We start from the raw sequence: 6,330 nt of genomic DNA on the forward strand, positions 1-6,330 counted from the left end.
CCTAAGGCTCTTGGTGCCTCAAAAGTTAGCAAACAGAGCCTTAGGCACCCCACAACACTAAAAGGAAGGTCCAGAGCCGCTCAGCAGCAGTTGCCAAAAGCTTATCTGATGGAGCGGACCTCGGTGGCTCAGTTGATTGAGCATCGGGCTCTTGATTTCCGCTCAGGTCATCATCTCAGGGTCATGGGATCAAACCCTTCTGGAGCCTCTGCCCCTCCCCCACTCTTGCAAGGACGCTCTCTCTAAAATAAAAAATAAAAAGCTTATCTGGCAAGGGTGAAGAGTCTGAGAAGAGGCTGGGATGTGACTGATCCTGCGAAGGGCTTTCTTTCATTCAGAACTCCTGCACTTTCAACTCCTTTGGTGTGACTCCGTTAAAAAAATTTTTTTTTAACGTTTTATTTATTTCTGAGAAAGAGAGAGGCAGTGTCAGTAGGGGAGGGTCAGAGGGAGAGGGAGACACAGAATCCGAAGCAGGCTCCAGGCTCTGAGCCAGCTGTCAGCACAGAGCCCAATGCGGGGTTCGAACCCACGAACCGTGAGATCATGACCTGAGCCGGAGCCAGACGCTTAACCGACTGAGCCACCCAGGCGCCCCAATGTGACTCCATTTTTAAGCGAAAGGGAACAACTAAAGATTTGCTTTGTTTTAATATCCTTATCTGTCGAAATTAAAAGCTGCTCCTTCGTTTGGGTATGGACATCTGTCCTGCGAAACCCTAAAGGCTGGATGTCAGAACATCAGAACTGACAAAATTCGGTTGTGTCAGCACCACAATTAAGGCACCAACCACACCTCTATGGTAGGTGAGTTTCCATTTGCCAGACCAGGAAGCCGGCTCAGGGAAGGTCAGTGAACTCGGCGGAGTCGCGCGGCGGTCGGTAAGAGGCTGAGAGGAGCCGCTAGCCCTGCAGCCGCCCAACTTGGGCCTAGAGCGAAAATCCGGGATCTTCTCACGACACCCACTGTCTTCAGCAGTTCAGCAGATGCGACAACTAGGAGGGGAAGTACCAGCACCTGCCTGGTCTGGCGCCGAAGCGCAGGGCGGAGGGCTCGGCGGGGTAAGGGACCGGCTCACCTTGTCCTCTGGGTCCTTCACCTCCACGAACATGCCGAGCCCCGGGGTGGCCGGCTGGTACTCCTCTCGCTGCTGTGTCATACAGCTGCGTCCGGTGGTTTCCTGGAGGTCAGATGAGCACGAGGTGGTGTGGGGGTCGGCGAGACCCGCTGCTTCCCGCTCTGGAAGAGTTGACTCTCCCGCCCCCCCCCGCCCCAAGACCAAGGTCTTGTTCCAAACTCTCCCCCTCCATCCGCACCTATAACCATGGTCTCGTCCGGGATCTCCTCAGTAAAGCACTTTGTTTCGGTCTCCCCGATGTTGAAGTAAAGTCCGCCTTCAGTGGGCGCAAAACACCCTTCCCAGTCCCGCTTAGCATCCACCCTGCTCTTGTCTCCGCAGCCGCTGCGGGCAGCGCGTGGTAACCTTGACGCCGCCGCGGAACCTGCCGGGAGAGCGAGTTCCACCGGCTGGACTACAAGTCCCGAGATGCCCTGCGCCCGCAGCCGGGCCTTACCTGAATAGGGAGCTGTTATTGCCTGGAATCGAATGTGCGCTCCTGAATTGAAAACTTTGCGTTGATCACCTTGGGTGGTCGGCAAGTTGTAGGGTTTCTCAGCTTTTTACAGATGCTGCAATTATCTGCAGTATGTTTGTGGTCCCAGTGAATCATGAGAAGATACAGGATTTAAACCGTGGATCCCTGACGTTCCTCGGCATTGCATCCCTCACTTGGGGCTTGCACGTATTTTTAAAAACTGACCTTTGAAAAAGTGACACAGTACATGAACTTATCTTTGGAAAAAAAAAATAATTAAAAAAGGAAAAAGCTGGGGCACCTGAGTGGCTCAGCCTCTTAAGCATCTAACTCTTGATCTCGGCTCAGGTTAGGACCTAAGGCTCAGGTCATGATCTCACGGGTTAGTGTGTTTGATTCCCTTGTTCGGCTCTGTGCTAACAGCGCAGAAGCTGTTTGGGATTCCCTCTCTCTCTCTCTGCCCTTGCCTACTTGTTCTCTCTCTCTCAAAATAAATAAGCCCCCCCCCCCCCAAGAAAAAACCCACAAACAAACAAAGCCTGGGAGACTGTCTTTACCATTTCCTTGCCCCCCAAACCCATCCACTCCTAAATCTCATCTACCCTGGTCTGTATGGCTCCAGGACACCACCACCCCCAAGCCCCCATCAGCACCAGACGTCATCCAAGAGGGTTTTGCTGCCCCAGCTACACCATGATGACTTTTATCTGGGACGTGGCTCAGTGCCCAGTGGCCTGCACGTAATGGAATGATGGGGGTCTCGGGGAGAGTCACCCTGTGTCCGAGTGCTCTGTGCTCAGTGTGAGATCAACAGAGGTCTGAGTACTCTGGATTTTACTGTCCTTCCTGGATTTTATACAAATTCTACTGTATTTTGGCAGCTCTTGGAGTTGGCAGTTTATGATTGTACCATGTCAAGTTTTCACAGAAATTGTAGGTTTTCTCTCTAATTTGAGTCCTCTTCGGTGTTTCCTTCCACTCTAGGAAGGGAAGTTTGATGAGAATGTGGTGACATACCCCCCTTATTGGAAGTCTTTATCTCATTTTTCTTTCTTTTTAAATGTTTACTTATTTTGGATGGAGGGAGGGGCAGAGAGAGAGGGAGAGAATAACAAGCAGGATCGCTATTATCAGTGCAGAGCCCGACTTGGGGCTGGATCTCAGGAACTGTGAATTCATGACCTGAGCTGAAACAAGGGTTAGATACTTAACTGACTGAGCTACCCGGTGGGGGAAAAGTTGTATTTCCTTTTATTTTCCGTTTATTTCCTTTCCTACCTATTCTTTTAATTTTCTTCTTCTTCTTCTTCTTCTTCATCTTCATCTTCATCTTCTTTTTTTGTTTATTTATTTATTTTTGAGAGAGAGAGAGAGCACAAACAGGGGAGGGGCAGAGAGAGAGAGAGAGACATAGAATCTGAAACAGGCTCCAGGCTCCAAGCTGTCAGCACAGAGCCTGACTCAGGGCACAAACCCACAAACCATGAAATCATGACCTGAGCTGAAGTCATTGGCTCAACCAACTGAGCCATCCAGGCTCCCCCCTGTCTTGTTCATTTTTATTTCCTCAGATACTGAGCACCTCTCGTTGGTCATTTGTTTTCTTCTGTGAATTGCTGATTGTGTTTTTCTTAGTGTGATTATAACTACATGCTATTAGTGTTGATGTAACCACCATTTAGAATTAACAAATGATTAGAGAATTAATAAATGATATTAATTTATATTAATATCATTTAATAAATTTTATATTAATAAATGATAATATTTTATAATAATAGCTTATAATATTTATAAATGTAAACTTTTTGTGTTGAGATAATTATAGATTCACATGCCCTTGCAAGAAACAATGCAGAGAGGTCCAGTGTACCAATTACTCAGTTTCCCCCATTGTAACATCTTGCCCAAGTATGATGCAATATCACAAACAAGATGTTGACATTGGTACAGTCAAGACACAGAACATTTTCATCCCTGCAGGGATATAATGTTAGCCTCCCTTCCTCCTCCTTTACTCCATCTTTACCTCAGACAACAACGAATCTGTGTTCTCCATTTCTATCATTTTGTCATTTCAAGAACGTTCTATAAATGGAATCATACAGTATGCAACCTTTTGAGATTGGCCTTTTCCACTTAGCATAACTCTCTGGAGATTTATTCAGTTTATTGCATCTTTCAACAGCTACTTTTTACGGTAAAAAGTAACCATTACACACAACGAAGAAAGTTATAATTCTGTGATACCCGCAAAGGATAGGTAAGAATAGAGATGTTACAGGAGCAGAGTTTTTGTGTGTAAACTGGTATAAATGGAAGGTAAACTGGTATAAATTCAAATCAGAGCGATATAACTTTAGGACGTTAAATGTCAACTCGGTGGTAACCACAAAGAGAATAGCCATAGAATATACACAAAAGGAAATGAGAAAGGAATTTAGATGGTTCACTACTAAAAAATTAACTAAATGCAAAGAAGACAGTAAATGTAGGAAATGAGGGACCAAAAAAGCTGTAAGATAAATAGAAAACAAAGTAGCAAAATAATGGAAGTTCCTTCTTATCAGCAATTACTTTAAATTTTTTTGGGGGGGAGGGCAGAGAGAGAGAGGGAGAGAGAGAATCTCAAGCAGGCTCCATGCTCAGTGCAGAACCCAATGTATGGCTTGATTTCACAACCATGAGATCATGACCTGAGCTGAAATCAAGAGTTGGACACATATCTGACTGAGCTACCCAGGCCCCCCCCATATCAGAAATTACTTAAAAAACTTTTAAATGTTTATTTATTTATTTTTGAGAGACAGAGAGAAATAGACCGTGAGCAGGGGAGGAGGAGGAGAGAGAGGGAGACACAGAATCCAAACCAGGCTCCAGGCTCTGAGCTGTCAGCACAGAGCTGGACACAGGGCTCGAACCCACGAACCATGAGATCATGAGCTGAGCCAAAGTTAGATGCTTAACCAACTGGGCCACCAATGGAAAAGGCTATTCCACATAAACAGTAACCAGAAGAGAGCAGGAGACTATACTAGTATCAGATAAAATAGACTTTAAGTAATTAAGGTTACAAGGTATGGTATTGGCACTAAAAGAACTACACCGATCTATGGAACAGGATAGAGAGTCCAGAAACACACCACATTAATATGGTCAGCTAATCAGCAAAAAAGCAGGTATATACAATGGAGAAAAGCAGGTATATACAATGGGAAAACTGGCAAAAAACTGAAAGTGAACTACTTTCTCACATCATACACAAAATAAACCTAAAATGGATTAAAGACCTAAATATAAGATCTAAAATCCTAAAACTTCTAAAGGATGGGGCGCATTGGTAGCTCAGTCAGTTAGGCATCTGACTTTGGCTCAGGTCATGATCTTGTGGTTTGTGAGTTCGAGCCCCACATCAGGCTCTGTGGTGAGAGCTTGGAGCTTGGAGCCTGCTTGGGATTCTGTGTGTGTCTCTCTCTGCCCCTCCCCTGCTCATGCTTTGTCTCTCTCTTTCTGTCAAAAACAAAAACAAAAACCATACTAAAAAAAAAAAAAAAACTACTAAAGGGTAACATAGGTAGTAATATCTGGGACACTGACCTAGAAACATATTTATGACAGGGAAAGCAAGGGAAACAAAAGCAAAAATAAGCTGTTGGGACCATGTCAAACTGTAAAGCTTTTTGCACATTAAAGGAAGCCATCCACAAAATGCACAGGGAGACCTACTGTATGGGAGAAGATATTTGCAAATGATGTATCTGATAAAGGGTTAATATCTAAAATATATGAAAAGGGGCGCCTGGGTGACTTAGCTGGCTAAGCAGCTGATTTCAGCTCACATTATGATCTCACAGTTTGTGGGTTCAAGCCCTGCATCAGGCTCTGTGCTGAGAGCTCAGAGCCTGGAGCCTGCTTCGGATTCTGTGTCTTCCTTTCTCTCTCTCTGCCCTTCCCCTGCTCATGCTCTGTCTCTGTCTCTCTCTCATAAATAAATAAACATTAAAAAATTAAAATATATGAAGAGCTCATACAATTCAACACCAAAACCCCCCACAAAAACAAAGAAACCAAACTCCCCAAACAATATGACTAAAAAACAGATGGAGGGGGCGCCTAGGTGGCTCAGTTCACATCAGACTCTTGATTTCGGCTAAGCCTGCTCAGGATTCTGTCACTCCCTCTCTCTTTCTGCTCCTCCCTCCCTCCCTCTCTCTCTCAAAATAAAGAAATAAAGATTAAAAAGAAAAAAAACCAAAGGACCTGAATAGACACTTTTTCAAAGACATACAGATGGCGAACAGACACATGAAAAGATGCTCGACATCACTAATCATCAGGGAACAAAAGCGCAGAACAAAATCACAATGAGATATTACCCCACAGCAATCAGAATGGCTAGAATCAGAAAGACGAGAGAAAACAAGTGTTGGTGAGGATGTGAAGAAAAGGAAACTCTTGGGACTGTTGGTGGGAATATAAATGAATGCAACCACTGTGGTAACAATAAGAAGATTCCTCAAAAAAAAAAAAAAAAAAAAGAAATACCATACAGTCCAGTAATTCCACTACTGGGCACCCAAAGAAAATGAAAACACTAATTTGAAAAGATATGTGCACCCCCTGTATTCATTGCATCATTAATTAACAATGTCAAGGCACGGAAGCCACCTGAATCTATCAACAGAGAATGGAGAAGGAAGAAGTGGTATTTACATACAATGGAATCACTCAGCC

This window comes from Hyaena hyaena, unplaced genomic scaffold (genome assembly GCF_003009895.1).
Source record: "Hyaena hyaena isolate Hyena2069 unplaced genomic scaffold, ASM300989v1 scaffold_499, whole genome shotgun sequence".
NCBI classification, from domain to species: Eukaryota; Metazoa; Chordata; class Mammalia; order Carnivora; family Hyaenidae; genus Hyaena; species Hyaena hyaena.